At 44.9% G+C, this 26,338-nt stretch overlaps 1 protein-coding gene across 1 annotated transcript in view; it reads right to left on the bottom strand.

The window, feature by feature from the left end:
* KAZN (kazrin, periplakin interacting protein) overlaps nucleotides 1–26,338 on the bottom strand; it is a 227,097-nt gene that overhangs the window by 94,610 nt on the left and 106,149 nt on the right. The gene's annotated exons all lie outside the window — the stretch shown is intronic.

The following is a 26,338-nucleotide window of genomic DNA, read 5'->3' as shown; positions in this document are numbered from 1 at the left end:
GGGGAGCGCAAAGGGAAGAGGGGCTCTGTGAGGGGATGTGCAGGGGAAAGCGGGGGGGCTGTGCGGAGGGGGCACAAGGGAAACAGGCTGAGCGGGGGGTTCGGGTACCCTCTACCTGTTGCCCCCCCGGCAGCCCGGGCAGGGCCGGGGCGGTGGCAGCTCGGCCGAGGGCATCGGGCGGGAGCGCGGCTGCGGCGGGCGGGTCCCTCCCGTGAGGAGCGGGGGGAGCCTGCGGGACCGGGAGCGAGACCCCCCCGCAGCCCCGGGGGGTTCAGGGGTGCTGGGGGATGCGGCAGTGCCCGCCGGGAGCTCACAATGGCACCGGGGCAGAACCGCTCTGCTGCCTGAGCTCGGGTTCACCCCCCGTGCCCGGCAGCTATTGCAGCAGTTGGAGGGAAACGGGTTCAAAAATCGCCCTGGAAGGATTTTGGGGCGGGGGGAAAGAGGGACCTGAGCGCTGTCAGCACTGCAGCAGTGCTAGTGCAGGAGCTCTGACAGTGGCGGTTCACGTGGCACGAACCCAGGGTGAAAAATCGAGAATTATTGGTATCATCCATTCGCTGGCGACTGCTAGAGGGAGCGCGGATGTTTCCCTGTGCCTTATCCATCCCTCAGAGGGATCCTCTTGTGTGTTTGCCAGGGCTGCAGCAAGCCTGCAGAGCTGCCACCCTGCCCCTGGCAGCCCTGCAGATGGCTTCATCCTCACTGAAGTGAAATTGTAGAATCACAGTGATTTATGTTCGAAAAGACCTTAAAGATTGTCTCATTCCAACACCTTCCACCACACCAAGCCCCATAGACAGGGATGCTTTGGAGACCATGGTCCATGTGGCTGTACCTCCCCACTCCATCCCTGCATCCCAAAATCTGCAGGCAGCCGTGCTGGGAGTTGTCACCTGAGCCACCCAAACCTGGAAAAGTTCACAAATGGATTTAGGAGCTGGGCAGGAGCCCCCATGGCAGTGGGGTGGGAGGCTCACAGGAACAGGAGTGGTGTGGGAAGCGCAGGAAGGAGCCAGGATGCTGAGCCTGGACTCTTGTTAGGGGGAAGCCAGAGAAAATCATGATCTGTGAGTAAAGCCCAGCATAATTTGCTGAACCCTCTGATATTTGCCTAAATGCAGGCTTTTGGCTGAACGAGCTGAGAATTTGGGGCAGTTCTTTGAGCTTCAGGGTGTCCTTGTGCAGCACTGGCACTGCAGAGCCCTGATCCAAAATGCAGTAAAAAGGATAAAAAAGGCTCCTGCTCCTGAGAGCTGCAGGGATGGCTCCAGGAGAGGCTGGACCTGAGGAAAAGCAGGAGCATCCCACCACCCCACACACCCAGGGACTGAGGGATGGGGCTCTGCAGGAGCTCTCTGCTGTGCAGAGTCCCCAGGCAGCTTCTGGGGACAGAAATGGGGAAAATCTGCTTTTTCAGTCTGCTGAAAAACATCAACAAGAGCAGCCTGGATCCCCCAGACCCTCAGGTCTGATCTGGATGCTGGGTACAACCAGCTCTCCAAGAGTCAAAAGGAATGAGTCCTTGCCAAGTGGCATCCAGTCCTTACATCCATCTGGATCAATCCATCTGGATGTTGTAAACCAGAGAAAATTTAGCATTTATGCCATGAAATGGTGGCTTTTGCAAGGGACAATTATTTCTGGCAGAGAGTTTCCAGCAGTGTCTGCAGCCCAAGCTGGGTGCTGGAGCAGGGCACTCAGAATGTCAGTGGAAAGGTCTGTTTGCCTTAATGAATCCCCAGAGGGCCAGCAAACAACCCACAAGGAGAATAAATGCAATTTTTGAAATTCTTTCTCCATCATCTCTACAGCCATCCCTGAGTGAGATAAAGTTCTGCAAGTCTATAAAGCCACTGAATTCTAATCAAGATAAATGCCCAGTTTCATACTTAATTTGCATGAGCATGTGCTGCAAAGTGTGTTTGCAAATGGGAGAATTATGTATGTAACCAGATAACCTGAGTGTGCAATCCCAGTCCTGGATATGCAAAACTTCCTCGTTGCACTTGAATAAAAGTAAAGCTTCAGCAAAAAGGAACTTGGCTTTAAAGTACCAGCATGTTTTTTTTTATCATAAAAAAATCAGGTTAAAGCTGATTTGAACCTTCCAAGAACCCATTTAGCTGCTAAGGCAAATTCCAAATGATGTTTCTTACTCAATCTAACTTTAATAATAGACTGCTTGAGTTGCTGCACTGTCAGAGCTGGAATTTTTAAAATTTACTGACAAAGAGAATTTCTACATTAGCATGTGGTTATTTAAAAAATGTGTCCTAAAGTTTGGCTGGGGAAGTTAAAAACCTCACTCTAAAAACTTTCCTTACTACTTTCAAGCCTTCCTGAAATCCCCTGAAGAGATCTTGGAAGTTTTTCTCCCCTTTCCCATGCCTCCTCTTATCCTTCCTGGGGAACAGCTGGATCCATTAAAATTGATTTTGGTCTCTCAGAGCAGAATTTGATTTCTCTGAGCTTCCTCCTGGCAGGAGCACAGAGTGTCCCAGCAATATCAGCCAGAGGAAAGGCACAAGGATGGGAAATTCCCAACCCAGCTGGGTTGTGCCAGCTCCCGGTCAGAAGGCCAAGCCTTTGCTGGAAACCTCAAAATTAGGATGAAATGAAACTTGAGGAAATTAATTGTGCCTCCATCCCTTACTCCTTTTAGTTTTAAATTAAGAAAAAAACTGAAATTAAAAGCTAATTAAAGACACAAAATTAGAAACATTATTTCCCAAAGTTGCTTTGATGATGTGTTTTTGATTTTATTTTTTTTATTCCAGCTTTTACCAGGAAGTTGACAGCTCTGCAAGGAGTCTCTGTCCCAGAGGGATGGCAGTCCCTGGCCATGCAGATGAGGCATGAAGAGATTGGGAATATTTCCTAAGGACACAAGGGAAACCTGAGTCGATGCCAGTGAGTCACAAATCTTCATTCAACCTTGCTACACTCAGCATCTGCTCAGGTGCTGCAAGGGGAGCCTTGAAAAGCTGGAGAACACCCTCAGTGTTGGGCAGTGTGCTCTGGCAGTGCCATCACATCCAGGCAGGCCATTCCTTGAGTGTGTAAATGGAATAAACAGGGATAGAGGAAGGTTTGAGAGTTCCACCCCTCATCTTTGCTCTTGTTACAGCCTAAGGAGCGCAGTAAAGGGAATTTGAGAAGATTTAGAAGATGAAAAAGGGTTGAGAAGCACATGAGTACCATTCAGGCCTTCCAAACCCTTTAATTTGCTATTCAGATTACCACTTTTTATAGTTTAATATGTACAATATGCAAAGGAACCAGTTTAACTAAATGGGAAAAGCCTTCTGTGTTAAGGTTGAACGTAATCTAATAGGGCCCTTTGACTTGATTCAATTAAATCCTTCTTTTTCCAATTAAATAATCATCCAGAATTTAATAAAAATGAATTTCCATGTGTCATCCTGCAGAATGATGACCTCTGTGATGGGGAAGGCTTATGTAAATTCTGCTGATCACTTTTTATCTGCCTCTGCCTCACTTCCTCCAAAAAAAATTGCCTTCTGTCTGTATATTTACATTAATTTCTCATCTGCTCCATGTATCACTGTTTGCAGGAACAATTCCCAGCTGAAGGAGCTGTGAGTAACACCAGCTTCCTTCAGTACATCCTCAAAAATGGACCCTCTGTGATGGGAAAATGATCTCCAAAGTGGGATTTTTGCTCTGTGCCTCGGGTTTGTTGTGCCCTGGCATGCTGTAGGGCCAGCTTCCAATTGGCCCCTTCCAAATATCACCAGAGGCATCTCTGTGGCTGTTTATCACCAAGAAAATCCAGTCCAAGAGAGCAGAAACTTCAGCAGCAATCCCCAGGAAAAGCACATTCCGGTCTCTTCCAGCACATCTCCACTAAATAATTCCCATCAAGGCTACACCAGTTGTTAATATCTATTAATTTATTTTTTCCCCTCTGCAAAGGAGTATTTATAAATGCATTTTACACCCCTCTCACTCATAAAATACAGAGCACCAACTCTTTCCTTTCTCAGCAGCATCTTTATGCAAACCTTGCTGATGTGGTAGGTACTGCTGTAATAACTTATTAGTTATTAAAACTAATAAGTTATTAAAACGTATAACTAAGTTATAGTTACTAACTTATAAGTTATTAAAACTGAATTAAACACAGCTAAGGATGGACAGGTTTAAATTTTGAGTGAATATTCAGTTTATCTCTTGCCACATTTCCCCATCTCTCTCTCTGTGAGGGTAAAATGGTCTTGGCGACCTTCCTGTGCTGCACATCCCTGGGGACCATGAAAACAAACCCATTAATGTTTATAAAGTGTCTCAGACTGGGAGAATTACATCACTGTGGCGAGATACAAGCTTAATGGATCAAAACAAACCCCAGCTCCAAACCCCCCAGCTTAGACACATCTCAGTTACCCGGCACAAACCTCAAGGAATCCCACTGAGAAGGGATAATTGAGAGAAAAATGTGATCCCAGAGATTTTTCTGCAGTAAACCCATTTTATGTTAATAGAAAGCAGATTTCTAGAGCCCTTTGCAAAGCAATGACTTCCACAGCATATTTCACAGCTGAGCACATCCATGGCACCAGCTTTGGACACGGGGCTATTAAACCCAACATTTGTTTAATGAATTACAGCAGTCCATGGATCTGGGTGTGCTCAGCCTGTGTTTAAATGTTTATTGTCAGCAGCCAGCTCTGCATGAGCAGGTATCAGCCTCAGTGATGTGCTGTCTCTGCAATGGACACAAAACTTTGAACTTTTTTTGGGTTCTGCTTTCTTATCCAAGACAGATTACCCCGGAGGTTCAGGGTCTCTGCTAAACATGAAACTTTTTGGGTTCAGTGCCAGTTTGGGGTGTTTTCTCCTTGCTGATGAGCTGTTGTGCATCTCCCACCAGCCTGGGCTTGGTCCCTGTGACTGAAGGGTGGATTAAGCCATTAAAACTCACACGTTCAAGCAAGGCTGATGTGCTGCAGCCATCTCCAAGATGACCCCGCTCTCACCTCACCAGTCAATCTATAAACCTTGACAAAAAATTAGCTCTGGTTCACCCTGCTGTTTTAACACGTTCTCCACTGCAAACTATGTGTGAAGTGCTCCCTTTCATGGTAGATGGAGACAGTGGTGATGATGTGCTGTGATCACTTTGATTTCCTGCAAAATGCCTTTGATGTATGGTGGTCTCCACTGCAGAAATCCCCACCCAGGAGCAGCTTTAGAGTCCTTTGGGCTGGAAGAGACCCTAAGAACCATCTCATCCCACCTCTGCCATGGACAGGGACACTTTCCACTATCCCAGGTTGCTCCAAGCCCTGTCCAACCTGGCCTTGGACACTTCCAGGGACCCACAGCTTCTCTGTGCCAGGGCCTCACCACCTTCAAAATTAAGAATTTCTTCCTCATATCCAGTGTAACACTGCCCCTCTGCCAGTGGAAACCCATTCCCCTTTGTCCTGTCATTCAGGTGAAGTTTGAATGAAATGTCATTTCTTCTTCTCTTCCCCATCACAAATTAGGGAGCAAAGATGTGGTTGGGCTTTTTCAGAACTGCCAGGGTGGCTTGGGAGATCAGGTCCTGCTGATCCCCCAAGAAGATGAGAATGGGAACTCTCTGGAGAATTATCTTTGCAGCTCCAATTTACCTCCTGTTCTGTGATGAGCATCGTGTGGAAACTCCAATGAATAGTGAGAATGTGAAGCACTCAGCAGGATAATGTGTGCCGTGAAAAAAACCCTGTGATCAATCAGCAGACAAATATATACTTAAACGAGGTGTTGGTGGGAGAGATGCAGGAAAGGTGATTATGGGTTTGTCGCCGTGTTTCCCTCAGCAACAATGCTGACACGCAGGGGTGGGTCACCCTACCCTGCCATTAATGGAGCATCAGCACTCATCTGACAGCTCCTTTGTCCTGGGAACTCAATTCCCATGAAGATTTGACATTAGCAGAGGCACGGGGAAACTCAGAGCCTTTGCATTTTCATGATGCTCCAACTGCTTTAGCCTGGTGGATTACAGGTAAAATCGCTGTCCTAATTTGGGCAGGAGGCAGAAATAAATATTTGTACTCATCTGTTTCAGCTGTGGCAATAAACACCATGGACAGAAGAGAGAAGGACAGCTCCCTTTGCTCCCTTCCCAGGAAACAAAACTGGGAACAGGGGCCACAGGGCAGGGAAGGGTCAGCTGGAGCATCATGTCACATTCACATTTTCTGACAAATCCCTTCCCCCAGGATTTTTCTCCTGGGAATTTGAGAAGCCTCAGTGAAAAAGGAAACCAAACATTATTTCATTTGCTTCTCCTGTGTTGTGCTCACATGTGGAATGTGTTTGGAGATTGTTTACCCACAGGTGATTGTTTCACTGGGTTTCTGCAAATTGTTTTCACTCATTGGCCAATTGGGGCCAAGCTGTGTCAAGACTCTGGAAAGATTCACAAGTTTTCATTATTATCTTTTTAGCCTTCTGTAAGTATCCTTTCTGTATTCTTTAGTATAGCATAGTTTAGTAATCTTTAATATAATATAGTATCATAAAATAATAAATTAGCCTTCTGAGAACATGGAGTCAGATCCATCATTCCTTCCATTGTTGGGGCATCCCACAAATACAATAGCATCAGAGAAAATGTGATTTTTTTATTGCAATATTTGTCAAGTAACTGAAAGACAAGACCTCAAGGGTGGCTCAGCTCTCTAAAATAATCCTAAACTTAATTCAGGAATGGAGAACTCCAGATTGTAACAGAGAGGGGTTTTAATGTGCACAGCACCCTGTCCCCCATTGGCACCCAGCAAGCAGGGAGCACTTGAGCATCCACAAAATTCCCACAGGAGTTTCAGGGACAAAACAGCCCAATCCAGACAAAAGTGAAACTTAATTTAGTCCTTCCCTTTTCCCTCAGGTGAAAGAACACAGGTTCTGCTCCAAGTGCCATCACCCTCCCTTGCTCTGTCAGTGGCACCAAGCCTGGGTCATACCTGGTTTGGGGACCAGTCTCTTTCACAATATTTTCACAAGAATGTGCTGGGAGGGTGGAACAATAAAAATAGCCTTGCCCTCTCCCTGCCCCCTCCTCCATTTTCCCTGGTTTTATCCAAAATGCAGGGTGGACTAATCCTGTATTGCATACAAACCTGTAATTACATTCCCCACTAACCTGTGAAAGACGTAAAAATACACCCAGGTAAAACTTCAGCATTGAGAAGGCAGCTGAAAAATTGGCATTATGTTTCTACATCTACATGTTACTTTAATTGCAGTCATGTTTTAAAGTGTCAGTATGGATCCCTTGATTCTGTGAATTTGGGGCTTGGAGTGTCCTGATGTCCATTTCTTTAAGGGTTTGTACCACAGGTTGGCTACCCTGAGAAAAACAGAACTTTTTCAGGAGTGAGAGAAATCTTCCCACATCAGATAATTCACAAGAGTTCCTTTTCTTGGGCTGGGCAGGAGGATACTGCAGGTGTCATTCAGAGATGGGGAAACTGAGGAGCAGCTGGGCTGGAGCAGGGTGGACCAAGGTCCAGTGGGTCAGGTCACCTGCAATCATAAAACAGAGCAAGGCTTTCCACTTAAATCAGGAGCAGTTCCTTCATCTCACCATGACTGACCCTAAAAGAACACCCAGCAGTTCCTTCATGTCTCCATGACTGACCCTAAAGGAACACCCAGCAGTTCCTTCATCCCACCATGACTGACCCTAAAGGAACACCCAGCAGTTCCTTCATGTCTCCATGACTGACCCTAAAGGAACACCCAGCAGTTCCTTCATCTCACCATGACTGACCCTAAAGGATCACCCAGCAGTTCCTTCATCTCACCATGACTGATCCTAAAGGATCACCCAGCAGTTCCTTCATCTCACCATGACTGACCCTAAAGGAACACCCAGCAGTTCCTTCATCTCACCATAATTTACTCCAAAGGAATTCCTTCATCCCACCATGATTGCCCTAAAGGATCACCCAGCAATTCCTTCATCCCACCATGATTGCCCTAAAGGAACACCCAGCCAGGGAAGGGCAGGGAACATGTGTCTTCTAATAAAGTCTGTTTAACTTTGACATAGATTACTTCTAAAAAAACCCCATCAAACCACACTAAATACATGTGATAAAGTATCTCAGTATAAAATCAATTCTGAGGTGATTATCAGCCTCTGAAAAATTTGGGCTCTAAGTCAGTTCGTGGCAGGGATCAAATTGAGCTGCTGTCAACTCATTTGGGCATTTTACTTTGCTTCTGATATCTGACAGTTCAAATAATCTCAGATAGTTCCCATTACTGCTGCATTTTCTGCTTTTTTTGCCCCAGGGAAGGGCCCTGCAGAACCAGGCTCCCTCCCAGCACCTCCCAGCCTGCAGCATCACTCCCCAAATGTGGCTGGGGGGAATCCAGGCTGCCACAGCTCCCTGATCTCTTCCTCCACTTTGGGGAATAATGGTGGATAGAAAAATGGTAGAAGTGATGAGCTGTGAGCTGCCACAGGCAGAGCCAGGTGCCTCCAGCTGCTGCTGGGAGCAATCTGTGCCCCCAGAGGGGCTGCACTGGTCACCAGCTGCAGTGCCAGGAGCAGCTCAGGCTCTCAGAGAGAAGGCTTGGAGCATTATCTTCTGCTAATGCAGGTGAGGCTCATTAATATTATTTATATTAATAGCTTTTCATGAAAGTGGGGAAGTTTTCTCCAGGGAACAGGGAGATGCCCTCAAATGATGGCTTGGTGGAGCAAGAGGCAGCCAAGGGAAAGCTGATTTTCTTATCATAGAATCAGAGTGGTTTGGACTGGAGGGACCTTAAAGAGATCTTAAAGTTTATTTGCCATGGCAGGGACACCTTCCCCTGTCCCAGGGTGCTCTAAATCCCATCCAACCTGGACTTCCAAGGATTCAGGAGCAGCCACAGCTGTGCCAGGGCCTGCCCACCCTCCCAGGGAAGGATGGAGAGAGGGATCACTCTGAGAGGTCTCAGACAAAGCCAGGGCAGATATGAAATTCCCCCCTCACCCTCCCCCAAAGGCTAAATTAATAATATTTTTCTAAAAGCACAGCTGGATGGATTCCTTAGAAAAATCTAAGGATGCTGGGAGGCTCCAGTGGATGCAGGAGGTTCTGTGGGTACCAGATCTCCATCACCCCAAAATCTTCAGGACAAGAAGCTGCCAGGGTTGTTGACACAAGGATTTTAAGAAGGTGATGGATATAAAACCCACCAAAGGCAATTAAAGCAAGCAGGACAAGTGCCAGCTCTTGTGTTTGCTCACTGTCAGGAGGTTTTATGGGCACACAGATATATCTGCAAAGCCATTCAAGTGCATTTAATTTTTCCAATACCCACTTACTGCAGCCTGTATGAGGATAATGTGTTTATCCTATGAGGTTCCTGACTTCATTCTGCAGCACTTGACTCCAGGGTGGGTTTTGTATTATTAACTTCCTTCCAGTACACGTGGAAAACAAAACCTGTTCCCATTGAACACCCTGGGATGAAGTTTTGCTGGGTGTTAAGTGCAGTTTGTCACACTGCTGGAGGCCCAGGGTGGGACAATGAGCCTGGAAAAGCCTCAAACCTGATGGAGATGGGAGCTGAGGTGTGGGGGATGCAGGGCTGGAGGGAGGAGATGCTCTGACACAGCAAAGATAAATGGAAAAGGGGAAAAGATACCAATCTATATGGAAGGTATTAGGGAGAAATTCTGGCTGTGAGGGTGGTGAAACCCTGGCATGGAGTGCCCAGAGCAGCTGGGGCTGCCCCTGGATCCCTGGAAGTGCCCAAGGCCAGGTTGGAGCATCCTGGGACAGTGAAAAGTGTCCCTGCCATGGCAGGGGTGGGATGGGATGAGCTTTAAGGTCCCTTTCAGCCCAAACCATTCTGTGACAAAACCCCTGCAATGAGAGGGGTGATGCTCCATCCCTCATGCTCACACCCCTCACTATCCAAAAGCTCTTGAGAAACATGAGAAATTACTTAGGATTGTTTTGCTGATATTTTTTTGCCACCTCATGAAAGTAACGGTTCATAATCTGCACCAGAGCAGCTTGACTCAAGATAAAGATCTGCCTCATTTGCACTTACATAATTAGCAATTACCCTAATTTCACTTACATTAAATTACATTTTTTAAAAAATAAATATTATCTTTTCTGACCAAAAAAAAAAAAAAATCATCCTGGGTCTACTTCAGAATTTTTTTCTGTAAAGCAGAAGTATCATTATCCTGTTCTCAGATGTACTGTCTAGACACTTTTAATGAAAATATTCATTATTGCTAATTTGCATCTCTTTCAATTCCAGGACAGAAATCAAATGAAGATGTCAAAACTCTGCTCCCTCTGCCTCAGGCAAAACTGAGCCACGGTGACCCCCAAGTCCTTCCAAAGGGGATCTGAGTTTGTGTGGAGGAAAAACATCTCCAGCATCCTCCTAACTGAGGGCAGCACAAGATGAAAGTTTAGCAGGAAAAATCAGAGGAAAATAATGGTGTCAGGATCTGGATCTGATTTCTGCAGCTTTAAAGGAGGGAAAAACCAGGGAGATCCCAGCCTTAGGGTGCAAGATGTGTTGAAATAGAGATGTAAATCAGGACAGTGGTAACTCATGTGGGTTCAGCAGTGACATTTCCTGAAGATAAAGCACATTTTACATGCACTCTGTACTTGCTGGTAACAAATCTTTCCATTAGTACAAGAAAATACATATTATACCTCAAACATGCTTCACTGAGCTTGGAGAATAAAGCTAAAATAATCTTTTTATAGCAAATAGGAATGAATACTTAAAAATAATAAAAAGTTGGTGAATATTCATTTGAACTCTTAAGCAAATTTGCCCTTGTCATATTTGCATCCCTCTTGTGTTCTCCTTCTGTGCAATGAAGTTTTATTAGCATGAACATCCACAGAAAGTGAATGTGAAGACTCAATACCCATGGGAAATGAATTTAAAATTCACTTGCTGTGTGCAGTCACCCAAGAAACTTGATCATAATTGTTTATTGTACTTAAATATTTATATTGTTGAAGCACTTGTTAGATAAAAAGGCTGTGATGCTCCTCTGCTGGGTGATGTTCAAACACTGTCCCAGGCTACAGGAATCACCTCCATCCCCAGCAAACACTCATCTGGGACAGGTTTCTCCAGGCTGGATGATGTGGCAGGTGGCAAATTTCAAGGTCATCAACAAACATTGGGTGAAAAATAAAAAAAAATTCTCTTAATTCTTATTAGCATGTTGAGAGGATCCCTGAATGGCAGCACCTCCCATGGGTGCGCTCACACAGGAGAGTCAGAAATGGAATGGAGTCAAAAATTAAAGTTTAGAAATTAAAGTTCATCATTTTAAGGAACATCATTTTGAGCTTTTTCACTGTCTGAAGTCCTCTGGCACAGAAACAAGAAGTTTCTCTTAATTCCTCTTAGCATGTTGAATGGACCCAGTGAATGGCAGCACCTCTCATGGGTGTGCTCACACAGGGTGCTTGGAATGGAGTCAGAAATTAAAGTTCAGAAATTAAAGTTCATCAGGATCATCATTTTGAGCTTTTTCACTGCCTGCAGTCCTCTGGCACAGAAACAAGAAGTTTCTCTTAATTTTTCTTAGCATGTTGTGTGGACCCATTGAACGGCATCACGGCATCACCTCTCATGGGTGCACTCACACAGGGTGCTTGGAATGGAGTCAGAAATTAAAGTTCAGAAATTAGAGTTCAGAAATTAAAGTTCATCATTTTAAGGAACATCATTTTAAGCTTTTTCACTGCCTGCAGCCCTCTGGCACAGAAACAAGAAGTTTCTCTTAATTCCTCTTAGCATGTTGAGTGGACCCAGTGAATGGCAGCACCTCCCATGGGTGTGCTCACACAGGAGAGTCAGAAATTAAAGTTCAGAAATTAAAGTTCATCATTTTAAGGAACACCATTTTAAGCTTTTTCACTGCCTGCAGCCCTCTGGCCCAGACTCCATCCCTCACTCTGCTCAGAGTTTGGATTCCAGCGGTGCCTTTGGGCCTCACAATGGATCCTTCATTCCCTCCTTGCCTTGCCCTGCTCCCCCTCTGCATCTCTGAATGCTCCAGGAGCTGCACCCACGGCCCTGCCTCCCCCAGCAGATTCCATTCCTGAGCAGGAATCCCATCCCTGCTCCCCAGTTAACACCTTCCCACCCTCCAGGGCAGCTGGGCAGGGCACTGCAGCTCCCAGCTCATCCAAAGGCACTTCTGGGGTTTTTTGGGAGAGGTGGGCAGCAGTTGCTGCAATAGGGACAACTTGTTTTGCTTGTTCTCTTAGCACCCCACAAATCTGTGCCCCACAGCACTTCCAGAGCAATCCTCACTAAATCATTTTTCTCTGCCTGGAACACAATGAGTGAGCAGATTTTTTATGGTTATGGAGGAATAATTCAAGGTAAACCCCTGCTGGGAGTGGGGCAGGAGTTTCCACCTTGCACAAATAGCCAAGGGCTGGGGAATGAAAAAGACCCTGAAATTCTGAAATTGAGGCTCAATTATGACAATAATGATGCACAGGAGAGAAAATTGCATGAGGACATGCACTGTTTTCACACATTACCCTTAATGTGGATTCAGTGATGGGAGGAGGGGGTTTGGAGTCACCCCTCAGAGCAGGTTCAGGTCTCCATCAGCTTCTCACACACAACTGTGCCTTTTAATTATCACCCCATATTCAGATGAAGGATGCCAGTTTGCACTGGTATCACACCCTGGTGCACCAGTCCCTGCTCCTCTGTGGGGACAGCAGGTGGCATTGGCAAGGTAATTACACACCAGCAATAATTGCACACCATCAATAATTAGCAACAATTTCAGTTGCCCCAAAGATGCTTCCAAGATCAGATGCTGAATTTCATGGCACTTCCCTCAAACACAGGAAACACAGGGAAGTGGAAAGATGTAATTAGGGGAATGTGAGAAGGAGAAGAGGATGAGGCAAACCAAAAGCTGCCACTGGCACTGTGGGAATGGGCAGTGCTGCTCCAGGGAGATTATTTCCAAAATCTTGAGCTGTTTGGGAATGATATTTGAAATCCAGAGGGTTGGAAAGAGAAAGAGGAGGAAATGGGAGCTGTGGATGGGGATGAGCTCTTGCATGGGGGGATAACTGGGCTCCATTGCTGCACAGAGCATCCTCACAGTGGGGGCAGAGATAAAACAGAGATATAAATGTAGATGTAAATAAAGATAGATATAAATAGAGATATAAATAAAGATTTAAATAGAGACCCCCTGTGCCCAGAGAGCCCCAAAGCTGGAGAAGGGATGCACACACAACACTGCAATACACACATAACCCATTTAAATCCTTTAATTTATTGTTTGATAATCCTTTATCAAATAATAATTTAAGAAGAGATGCTAAATGCTGTGAGCAGGGTCTCCCTGCATGGCCAAATCTTTCCACTCTAATGGCAGGAGATGTCAAATGTCACAGGAGCAAGATAGGTGATGATGAAAAGAGGATGAAGGGCATAAACTCAATACATGGAGCAACCCCACACTCACTACTATAAGAAAATGCAGGAGCCAAATGGGGTAAAATGGGGTAAAAAACCAAAACCAAATGGGGTAAAATGGGGTAAAACCCAGAGCCAAATGGTGTAAAAACACCTTTTCCAAGACAAAATTCTGTTGCTTGCAGAAGAAGTCAAAGTTGGCTTTTAGAGTTTGAAGTGCTTAACGATTTGGTTTCTTTAAACCAGGGAATTAATGGCACTGAACTTCACAACAACAACAAAAAATGAAAGGCACCCCAAAGAATGTTCTCTTAATTGTAGCAGCCCGCTGCATTAAAGCTGCTATAGGAAAATTCATTTACAATTCAGCTATTAAATTGCAAACCATTACCACTGCTTTTATGGCTTTATATCCCTCTCACAAATTTATTGTGTAATTACTCGGAGCAACAGGATGGTTTTTAGCAAGCCAAGCTGAAATAAGGCTCCCATTCCAAAATCCTCCCAATTCTGCCTTTTCCAGATGAAATCTATGCAAAAGAGGCAAAATGTTACATGCACTTTTCTGCCTGGGATTTGGGGGCATTTGAGGATGGAGCCTTGGCTGGTAGAAAGGTGGGATGGAAGTGACGACCCCATCAAATTTATTAGTTATTAATCAATATTATTATTATTACTATTATTATTAATTTAGTATTTATTATTATTAGTTTTATTTTTATTTAATAAATTCATATTGTTTATTTAATAAAATTTATTTTTAAAATTTATTTAGTGACCACCTCTCAAAATTTCTTGTGTAATTACTCAGAGCAACACAATGGTTTCTAGCAAACCAAGCTGAAATAAGGCTCCCATTCCAAAATCCTCCCAATTCTGCCTTTTCCAGATGAAATTTATGCAAAAGAGGCAAAATGTTACATGCACTTTTCTGCCTGGGATTTGGGGGCATTTGAGGATGGAGCCTTGGCTGGTAGAAAGGTGGGATGGAAGTGACCACCCCATCAAATTTATTTGTTATTAATCAATATTATTATTATTACTATTATTATTATTTTTCTTTGGGTTTTTTTGTTTGTTTGTTTGGGGCCTTTTTGTTTGGTTTTTTGGGGGTTTTGTGGGTTTTTGTTTTTTTCTTTGGGTTTTTTTTGTTTGTTTGTTATTTTGTTTATTGGTGGTTTTGAGGGTTTTTATTGTTTGTTTGGTTTTTGGGGTTTTGGGGGGTTTTTTGTTTGTTTGGGGCCTTTTTGTTTGGTTTTTTGGGGTTTTTGTGGGTTTTTGTTTTTTTCTTTCGGTTTTTGTTTGTTTGTTTGTTTTTTGTTTATTGGTTGTTTTGTTTTGGGGGTTTTTTTTTGTTTGTCTGGTTTTTGGGGTTTTTTGGTGGTTTTGGTTTTTTGGGTTTTTTTTGTTTGTTTGTTTGGGGCCTTTTTGTTTGTTTTCTTGTGGGTTTTTGTGGTTTTTTTTCCTTTGGGTTTTTGTTTGTTTGTTTGTTTTTTGTTTATTGGTTGTTTTGTTTTTGGGGTTTTTTTTCTTTTTGTTTGTCTGGTTTTTGGTTTTTTTTGGTGGTTTTGGTTTTTTTTGGTTTTTTGTTTGTTTGTTTGTTATTTTGTTTATTGGTTGTTTTGTTTTTGGGTTTTTTTTCTTTTTGTTTGTCTGGTTTTTGGGTTTTTTTGGTGGTTTTGGTTTTTTTGTTTTTTGTTTGTTTGTTTGTTATTTTGTTTATTGGTTGTTTTGTTTTTGGGGTTTTTTTGTTTGTCTGTTTTTTGGGGTTTTTGGTTGTTTTGGTTTTTTTGTTTTTTTTTTGTTTGTTGTTGGTTTTTTTTGGTTTTTTTTGGGGGGGTTTGGTGTTTTTTTTTTTTTTTTTTCTGTTTTTTCTTTTTTTTTTTTTTGTTTGTTTTGTTTTTTGTTTTGTAGAGGAAGTTCTTTGGGCGTACCAAGGGCCAGTAAATGGAGATAGCAGGCAAAGCAAAAGAAGCAGAACTGCCAGCCCATCCCACGCTGCTGCTGCTGCTGCAGGGGAGCTGGACACGCTGTCCCTGCATTTCCTGCACCCCAAAGGCACAGAGAACACGTTGGGTTGTGCAGGAGGCATCTCCCCAGGCTGGCCCTGGGCTGGAACCAGCTGTGAGCTCCCTTCTCTGATCTCTGAGCTCCCCTCCAAGCAAAGCCACTCTGACTCTGTGGATGGCTCCTCAAAGGCTGCATGGCCCAAACCTCCTCCAAACCAGGGTTGGGCCACTCCTGGTTTGTGCTGCTGCTTTGTGGGATATTTATAATTATCTAAAATGTGTGAGGATCGTGACACGACCCCCAGCCCACCAGCCCAGCGCCCTCCTGTCCTCAGGAATGGTGAACCCCTGCAAGGAGAAGGGGAAGGAGATGAAAATCAGGATAATTTATTCTGCTGAGCCCAGTGCTTGCCAAGTCAGCTCAGCCTGGCATGGGATGGGCTTGGAGGAACTGCCAGGCTGGGATTTGCAGAGAGGAGGAGGAGTCTGAGTGAATCAGACACCCAAATCTCTCTGGGTTCAGCAGGAACTGGCTATTCAGCCAGCTTGGGATTGTTTTCCTTCTCGGGTTTTCTGCTCACTAAATCGTGTGGGTGATCAGCGGAGGAGGGGCTCAGTGTAAAAGGGATTTGGGGTAAAGCTAATGAGTGATAAGATAATTATGAAGAATTACAGGGGGAGAAAAAGCCCCACCATCTAAATTTCCAATGGGAATTGCATTTTGGCAGCTACTGCTGGACAAGGGGGAGACAGGACCTTCACACACAGTGCCTGAGCCATTGCTCTGCTGGGGTGTATTCCCAGCTCCACTGGAGGAATTCAGCGACAAATAATCCTTATGGAACCATTCTGGTGTGTTCCCAGCTCCGCTGGAGGAATTTAGCAACCAACAATCATCATGGAATCATTCAGGCTGGGAAAGCCCTCTGAGATCATCCAGTTCCACCACTGACCCAGCAGTGTCTTGAGCACCTCTAAACCCAGTCCCCAAGTGTGACATCCACCCGTTTTTGGACACTTTAAGGTGTGGTGAATTCACCACTTCCCAGGGCAGCCTTTCTCATGCCTGACCATCCTTTCAGTGCAGAAATTTCCCCACCTTGCCCAGGACAGACAATTAGGAAGGATGGCAATGGCCTGGGTGGATAAAGTGTGTTAATAATGAGAAATTGCTTCTCTGCTCCCAAACCTTCACCCTGCTGCCAACAGAAGGGAGAGAGGAGCCAGTTGGGTGCCCAAAGCTCAGGGTTGGAGGGGAGGGAGCAGGCAGGGCCCCAGGTGCTGGTTCTGTCTGGGGGCTGAGCCCACACCTGGCTTTGAAGGTGCCCACGTGCAGCCACACGTGCCAGGAGCCAGCAGTTGCCAAGGAAACCAAGGATTTCCTTAAAACTCCTGCAAAAAGGAGGAGAAGGCCCAAGAAAGAGGGGAAATGTCTCCTTTGGGGGGGTTTAGGGCTGTGTTCAGAGCCCAGGGCTGTCACAGCACCCATGGCTGCACAAGTTGTTCCCTTCAAGCAGAGCTGGTTTTGCCCTGTGGTGATTTCTACATTGCAAACTTTGTTTTCTGCCTGTGCTGCCTCATCTCTGCAAGGTGCCAGTCTCATCCAGCAATCACATTTATTTTTACAGTCTCCAAGGGTTGTCTAAAGATGCAGCTCCTCTGTCAACAGAGAAACTGGGTTTTAATTACAGCCCTTCTGGCAGGGGATGGAGCTTCTTCCTTCATCAATATATTTTTTAAATGCATTGAAAAGTCCCAGGACTGGCAGATGGAGGAGCAAAGCCCCCTGATTATCCAGATTACAGCCCTTCCATACCAGAGATACCTGCTGGGATGGGATGTGGGGCTGGAAATGGGTTAAACCCACAGCCTGAAGCTCGAGCCCTCATTTCCACAAGTCCCCAGATTCAGCTTTGCTCTTTGATGTTTTTAAATGCTGCTTTGTCCTTTGGCAGCCTGCAGGAATTGGGATAAATCAATAAGCCATCAATTTTGACTGCAGAGCTCTGTGGTACCCAAAGCTGTGGTGCTGCTCCCAAGTGATCCATATGCAAGCAAGCAGAACATTCCCAGACGGTTTTCAATGAAGTGGCTGGCAAAATCCCCTGGGAATATTTGGTTAGGATGAGAAACATATAGAAACACAGCTTTTTGGAGGCATCTTGCAGTAACTTCAGTTTCCATAGTGACTAATGTTTGTGTTTATATCCAGTCCCTGTGTTTCTATCAGATTTTGCTTCATGGAACAGCTGTTCCAAGTCATTTCACCAAGAGAGATGATCCTGATAAGGAGCAAAGTTTCCATTCTACACAAATGCACATTTATTTAATAAAATCCAAAGAATTCAAACCTGGAAAAGCCCCTGTGCTTCAAAAGATTGATTATCAATGCAACCAACTGATGGGAAGAGAATAAAAGTGGCCACAGAATAGCTGCTGCCTAATGAGAGAGTGAGAAAAAGCAGAACAGAAAATAAATAAAACAACACTGAAAACACCTGTAACTTTATTTAATTTGGCTGTGAGCTTTCTATTCCTGGGCTTTATGCACAAACCTGATGCCTAAAAATCTTCCTGCTGCTGGAGATGTCACTGCAGTGGGTCAGGGGCAGCTCTTGGACCCCCAGACCCCTTTGGAAAACCTCATCCTTGGAAAAGCTGCTGGGAGCATCCAGAGGAGTCAAATGTAACTAACCTGGCCTCTGGGTTCTAATAAAACACTGTCACCAAGTACCCCATCCTGCAGCATTTATTTCCATTTCAATGGAAATCAAAACTGATTTTTTTGGTGATTTTTTTTCTTAAATAGGATGGTTCGTGTTTAGCTCTTTGGAACAATACTTGTTTTATCCTCTTTACCAGATAAAATAGAATATGAGCTCCCTGGCTGGATCCAGGCTTGGATCAAGCTCTCCCAGAGTCTCTTTGCTATCAGCAGCTCCACCTGGGCTGAACTTGCACTAAAGCAAGGTTGGTACCCAGTCACCTCTGACATCTCTGGAAAGACCAAAGTGTTGGATATGCCCAGGTGAGTCCAGGAGGCTCCAGAAGAGTTGGAGATGGCATCTCCCCAGAGCCTGGGAGGGCACGAGCCTGGTGTTGGCTGCCTCCCTCCAGTGCCTGGGTGACTCCACAGCCAGAGGTGGGTTCTTATGTTTGGTGGTACCCCAGAAAAAGTAAATAAACCTGCTTTTAGATAACAGCTGGAGCTAAGATCCCTGTTTGGCTTGATCTGCACCACCCACTTCTGCCACTGGACATAAGGAATCTGCAAGGAGATGGGACAACCACTACTGTGAGTTCTGCAGCTTTTCATTAGAAGGCACAAAATGGCCAACAACCTCTTGGTACAAGGGCTTTTCAGACTAAACTGTCCAATTAAGAGCTGACACCTGGATTATTTTCCCTTTTAACCCAATAACTGATCCCACAGAGCTGCAATGGGGACTTTTCTGCCCAATTACAAAATGCCACCCAAACCCATGGAGAAGGAAGAAGCATGAAGAAGAAACCCAGGACAACACCCTGTGCCCTCCATCCTGCTGCCATCCACAACACACTAAAAATCCCAAAACCTCAATTTCTAACCCAGTGATACACCTGCACTGCTGTCTAGAATCTATGTTACACTTTTGTGGATTCTGGTCTATCTTGAAGTCTGGGAAACTTTCTCCATGAATGATGGTCAGAGTCAGTGCTGCCCTGGGGGTCAGTGCTCCCAGAGCAGACACAGAAATATTCCCAGTGCCCTGGGTTTCCACACTCCTTCATGAGGCACCAAAACAGCAGCAGGCAGCTGCTGGGAGAGGACAGAGTCCTGCTCCCCTGCCATAAATAACTGCAGTGCACAGGCACTGGCAAGGACTACAGAGTTGCTTATCATTTTAATCACTTCTAAATCACGTTGCAGAGCTCCAAACCTAAGGAAATTATTTTCATTGTTAACCTCCTTCTTCTTAATTTGAAAACTTCCTGCAAGTAATTGAAATTCTTGCTCTGCAAAAGGAAAAGCCTTATCTACTGCCTTGTTTAGCCAAATTAAGAGAGATGGGACTCGACTCCAGATTTGCTAAATATTTTTCCCTGCTTTCTGAAACATTTATTACATTTTGCATTGCACAAACTGCTCCAACCTCCTGCTGGCTGCAGAAACATGGTGAATTATTTTAATCAGGAACAAGAATCGTGTTGAAAGTGACTGTAACGTGGCACTACAGGAAACCTGGGCTTGCAGACTCCTTTGGAAGAAAATTCCAGCTCTCCTCTTCCCTCTTTGCGACTATCAATCAAACTCTAAAAATAAAGTCAGAGATACAAAATTATCCTGCCATCAGGGCTTGAAAATATTTCAGTTAAGCAACTGTCAGTGCTTCCCTGATGGATCTCCATTGCCCAGGTTCTTTATCTTCCCTCTGCAGGCTGCACCAGGCTGAAGCTGGCACACATCCCAAGGATGGTGCTGAGCACTTTGTTTAACAGCAGCCTTTGAATCCCTCTGGAAGCACAGGGGGCAGGGATGTGTCAGACCCAGGGATGCAAACACCCATGGACTGCTCTGGAAGCCACAGACACTTCAGCACCTCCCAAAAGTCAGGTTATGTGCTCTGTCAGCTTTGTTGGAGCATCAATCCCCCCTGGGAGCATTAAGTCTGCTCTCTGCTGAAGCTGCTCTGGGTTTGCCAGTGGGGAATGCAGAGCAAGCTGGGGCAATGCCTGAAGGAATTGCATTTCTCCTTGTGCAAGGCTGGAGCTTTGAGCTGCCTTTCCCACCTTCTCTGCATCCACCTTGAGCCCAGAGAGCTCCTGTGCCCTGCTCCTCTCCTCTCCTCTCCTCTCCTCTCCTCTCCTCTCCTCTCCTCTCCTCTCCTCTCCTCTCCTCTCCTCTCCTCTCCTCTCCTCTCCTCTCCTCTCCTCTCCTCTCCTCTCCTCTCCTCTCCTCTCCTCTCCTCTCCTCTCCTCTCCTCTCCTCTCCTCTCCTCTCCTCTCCTCTCCTCTCCTCTCCTCTCCTCTCCTCTCCTCTCCTCTCCTCTCCTCTCCTCTCCTCTCCTCTCCTCTCCTCCCTGCCCAGGGCCTGGCTTGGCACCCCTGGATATCACAGAATCACCGAATGCTTTGGGCTGGAAGGGAGCTTAAACTCATCTCCTTCACCCCTGCCATGGCAGGGACACCTTCCACTGTCCCAGGTGGCTCCAAGCCCTGTCCAGCCTGGCCTTGGACATTTCCAGGGATGGAGCAGCCACTCTGTGCCAGGGCCTGCCCACCCTCCCAGCCAAGAATTTCTTCCTCATCTCCATTCTAACCCTGCCCTCTGGCACTGGGAAGCCACTCCCTGTTATCCTGTCTGTCCAGCTCTCTTGGAGCCCCTTTAGGCACTGAAAGAGGCTCTAAGGCCTCACTGGAGACTCCTCCAATCTGAAGAACCTTTCATCTTTCTTCATCTTCATAAAATATTGGATATAAGAAACAGAAATATCCTGCTTTCCCCAGACTCACTCCCTTCTACACTCAAGGGGCAGAGCCATGTGCTCTGCCACTCCTGGGCTTCATCTCTTCAAGCCCACACCAGACACTTAATCCCAGCCAACAATAATCTAAATCCTCCCAACTGTTGTTGAAGCCCTGGGGAAAAGCTCTGCATTTATTTGTTTCTTCCTCTTGGAGCACAACAACATGTAAAAGCAAATCCAGCAAGGATGAGGAGCAAACATGCAGAATCTTGTTGTTATGGACCCATTCTGTTCCACCAGCACCAAGAGTTGGTATCTCTAAAACAAGATTTCTCCTGGGCTGGGAAGCAGAGGATGAGGCAATAAGATTCAGTTTTGCTCTGCAGACTATTTGTTTTTGTAATACTGGGGAAAGAGAGAACATATGTGAGGGGGGAAGGGTGGCAGCAGCATTTGTAACGCTTAATTTACTAAAAAGACACATTGCACAGATCTCCCATCTCACTTCATTGAGAGAAATAAGTGTTGGGTAAACCAGCCAGCCTGGATAGAGACCCATCCCTGGGGTTTTAAATGTGCTGCCAGGATAAGGATCCTTCCCAAAAGATGTCTGAGGCCAAAAGCATCACCCTTGTCACACCCTGGCCTGGGTAAAACACTCACTTGTTCTTTTTCCTCCCATAAAACATCAGGGTTTTGATGGAGCAAAGCCAGTAATTCTCCATGTACATAGACCTTACCAGAAAGCAGGAAAGATGTTTGGATTTTTGTGTTACTTCAGAAATGACACCCCAGCTTGCTTTCCCTGTATTAAAATCTATGAAATCAGTGAGACCAAAACAGGTAGGAAGCGACAGCAAAGCAGGATCAGCTCCTGCCTTTGAAAACTACTTAATTTATAATCCCTCCATATCAGAATTATTAAGAAAGAAAAATACCTCTTGCCTCCCAAATGTCACCGTATCCACCCGGCTCCCGCGAATCCCTGAATGGATTTACCAGTGCCAGGGGCAATCTCATTTTCTAGAAAACCTGTTTTACTGCCTAATATTCCAACCCAGTCTATGGCTGATCACTTAAAGAGGCTTTTCTCAGGCAGGGCAGGCTGCACGTCTCATTTCCCTCAGACTCCCTGCAGCGGCTCCATGGGTGGGAGGGGAGAGGAGACGTGGCACAGCAGAGTGGGATCGTTTGCTGTCAAATTAAAGCTGTGATTAATTCCAAATCAGGCCTGTTTGCTGAGATATTGGTGAGTTGTTTGATTTCAATAATTGCAGCGTGCCCAAGAATGGATGGGAGTGATGGTAAATGATTTTAAAATCATGGAAAATTTGGGGAGTTATAAAGAAAGTTAGGCTTAGTAATTCTTGGGAAAATGGTAAAGGTAGGCCCTGGGAAATGTTAGGCCTTGTATTTGCTAGATCATGTCTCAGTATATGATAAATGATATAACTGTTATGTGATTAGATATAATTATTATTTAAAGAATCATGAGAAACCATGTTAGGGGTTTGAGGGGGATCACAAGAAATCCATGCTTGGATGAAATCAATGCATACAATAGAACAATGTAAATTTAATAATTAATATGTCAGTCATATAATGATAGAATATAAAACATGCGTGGATTGAAACCATGACGGAGTCGGATTTGGGTCTGCACCCCTGACACCCAGAACTCTTCAATAAAAGCACCTGCATGCAATCATTCTGTGATTATGTGTTCCTGAACACACTCATAATTAATTATGGAAATTAATATGTAAGTTATATAAGGATAGAATATAAAACATGTTCATAGAATATGAAACATGCGTGGATTGAAACCATGACGGAGTTGGATTTGGGTCTGCACCCCTGACACCCAGAACTCTTCAATAAAAGCACCTGCATGCAATCATTCTGTGATTATGTGTTCCTGAACACACTCATAATTAATTATGGAAATTAATATGTAAGTTATATAAGGATAGAATATAAAACATGTTCATCCTGAACCCATGGAGGGTCACTTTTGGGTCTGCACCCCTGACACCCAGAGCTCTCCAATAAAAGCACCTGCATATGATTTTTCTGTGATTATTTGCTCCTGAGCACTGACAGGAGGAGATGAACCGTCCACCCTTGGCACAGGGGATGGTGAGGGATGGAAACCCTTGGTCTGTGCCAAGGGATGAGATGCTCCCAGCTGGAGCATCCCTGGCAGCCCCAGTGCAGTTCAGGGAGGCTGAGGAACCTGACAAGCCAATAATCAAAAGCTGTCCTGAGCATTTCCCTGGCTGATCGATCACTTGCAATGTTTACTGATGAAAGAGTGATAAAAGCCCAGCTTTACCCATCCCTGCAGTGCTGCCATCCCTCCAGTGCCTCTGTAGGAATCGAGGCCATTGATTTATTGTAACACACCTCATCTGTATGTGCAAGCACAGAGGGGAAGAGGCTGATCCTTCCACGTGGACACAGCACATCGATCCCTTGATTTTAATTTGCCACCCTGTTAACCCACCCAGAGCTGGGGATTGGAAATTCAGGATGCTGGAGGTCCCTTTCAACACAAACTGCTCTGTGATTCCATGAATATCCCACACACAGTGCCCAGCACGGGTGTGTTGGGAAAGAACAGAGAGGATATTTGAGGCCTGATCCTGCAAATCTTAATCAAATTACTTAATTTGTTCAGTTTATGCCAGGAAGACCAAGAAGTGACTGGAATATGGGGATTTTCATAGGAAAAGGGAGATATGAAAAACCAGTGGGTAGATGCTGAAGCCACACTGGCTGTAAGGAGCAAAATGTCACTCCTGGGTGTCTCCAGGAGGGAGAGACAACCCTGAAAAAATAATATTTAATATTATTTTTATTTAATTATGTATTAATAGATATAAAAGATTTAATTATATATTTAATAAAATAATATTTAATATTATTTTATTTATTTATATATGGATAAACCTATATTTAATAAAAATATTTATTATTATTTTATTAAATAACCATGATAAATTCTATATAGAACCATATATAATAAATATTGCATATTTATAACTATTAAAAATAAACATTTTAGCTATAATAAAAATTTCTGGATATCTAAACAACAACAAAGCTCATTACTGTGTAGTGCAAATCATTTTGCTGAGGGACTGACATTCTGGAAGTCAAGAGCTTGGCAGGCAGCAAACCCAGGGTGGTTTTGGTTGTTTAGTTGTGCATGCAGCTTTGTGCTCTTGGAAAACATTTAATTTATTGAAGATTCACCTTAGAGCTCATCAAAGCTTAGATGTGACATGCAGTAAATCATCTCCTATTACTCAGAAAGTCGTGCTGCACGAAACAAAGAGATGTTGAAAGTCAGCCTGGAACTGGAGAGGAAAGTTGGCAACTGGGAATTATCCTGCTACACCCAAACAGCTCAGAGGCAGAGCACTAATTGTGTGCTGTCTGTAATGGCATTTGAGCAGGAGCTGAAGGAGAGTGGGATTTCATGATCCAAACCCTTCTCCATCCACGTGAGCCTCTGTGAAGCAGCATCTTCCCACGGGCTTTCTGTGCCAGAGCAGATCCAGAAACATGTGCTTGGTCAAATGATTTACTGGGGGAAAAAATTACAGCTCCAAGCTTGAAATATTTAATCTTTATTTCCAGAATATTCTGAGTTGGAATGGACCCACAATGAGCTCTAACACACACACCTTTGGGGAGATTTTTAATCATTGTTTTTACCCATTGGATTGAACCTCCTGTGGTTCAAGTCTGGGGCGATTAGGAGGGGGTTTGTTTGGTTCTTTAACCAATCATGATGAACTGAAGTCCTAAAAATTTCATTACAAAGTCATTTTAAACTATAGGATCAATGAAAAGGAGGAAACTACTTGTAAGAGATTTACAGGAGTTTTGCTGGTGAGGATGCAGGGGGGCAAAGGCATGACTTGATTTGACCTGGGCTGTTTGCTGCTGCAAGGATGGATGGAATCACAAATCTGCACTGAGAGAGAGCAGAGCTCCTGGAAAGAGATGTTGAGAAACATCTTGCTGCTACAGGCTGGTTAAAGGCTGCACTTTGATCACAGAATCACACCTTGGGCTAAAGCTGCCGAGATGCTGTGGTGCTGGACACTCTGGGCATAGGCTAAAGAATGGTTATCAAAGCCAAACACCACAGACTTTGACAGTTCCTTTTTCTCAGGAAAACTCTATCCAGTACCTTTGGCTGTTATTTACACATCAAGGCAGCCGAAGGAGCAGAGCACTGGGCAAGGGTTCACCACCCACCTTCTCTGCTTTTTCCTTCCACTCCAAAATCCGGGGAATTTCTGGACTATTCCCATGCCTCCCTTGTCTCCCAAGCCTTTGCCTTCACTACAACAATATATTCCTGGGGTATGTCCTGCAAAATGAAATTCCAGCAGAAGGGAATGATCATGAACATCCACATGTCCCCAGCTGTGGGATGAGGACAGCAGCAGGAGATGGAGAAAAAGGGAAATCAGGTTTGCTTTCCCTGCACACCCAGCCTGTGCATAGGGGGTGGCACTCAGGCATTGTCACTGGCCTGGAGACAATGTCCTCACTCCTGTCCATGAAAAATGAGGAGAAATAGAGGCTGTGCCAGTGGGCAGCCAAGCCCAGAGAGATGAGATCACCCTGGTGTGAACTGACTCTGAGGATGAGGAGAAGTGGACTTGTTCCCTCCCCTCTAGGGGCTGGGCTGGAGGGGTGAGGAAACAAAAGCAGGATTTTCAGAGCCAGCTCTTCATTATTAGCTGTGATTTCCTTGGTAGCTCCACTTGGGGACCCACAAGGCCACTCCTCTGTCCCACAGTCTAGACAGTCACTGAATCCATGAGTTCATGAACCACCCCACAAAGCTGCTGTTACATGTACCAATGCTTACTTGCCCAGAATATCTTATTTAATGCTCATTTTCCTAATGAGACATGTATAAATCTCTACCCTCCATTCTTCTACTTCTAATTTAATTTCTCTGCTGGTGTTTTTAATCTGCTTTGTGAATCCAGCATGAGAATCTCTCTTGGCCTCTGTCTGTTCCTCTCCTCACACAGCTTGTCTCAATTACCAGTGATTTATTTTCCTCCTCCCTGATTTTCATCACGTGTGTTGCCCCATCGAGGTGAATAACAGCAAGGTCTTTCACAGCCTCTTTTCTCACTTGCTTTAAATTCCATCCATACCTTCAACCCTAAGAAAAAAGTCCATTTTTGTGCTCCTGAGTGTCCCAAGTCAAATCTCAGACTGATAAAAGTGATTTTTCAGAAGGATCAGCCACTCTGCAAGGCAGAGCCCAGCTTTGGGGCTGTTGCTAATGGACAAAAAGCCCCTGACTGAAAAACCAAGTTGCTGTGAGGTTCTCTTGTCTAATAAAGCAGGACTTAGTGAGAGGTTTGGGGCAGG

Source organism: Ammospiza caudacuta, chromosome 22 (genome assembly GCF_027887145.1).
Source record: "Ammospiza caudacuta isolate bAmmCau1 chromosome 22, bAmmCau1.pri, whole genome shotgun sequence".
Lineage (NCBI taxonomy): Eukaryota > Metazoa > Chordata > Aves > Passeriformes > Passerellidae > Ammospiza > Ammospiza caudacuta.
Note: the sequence above shows the minus strand (reverse complement) of the source record. Positions and strands in the feature narration are given on the sequence as shown.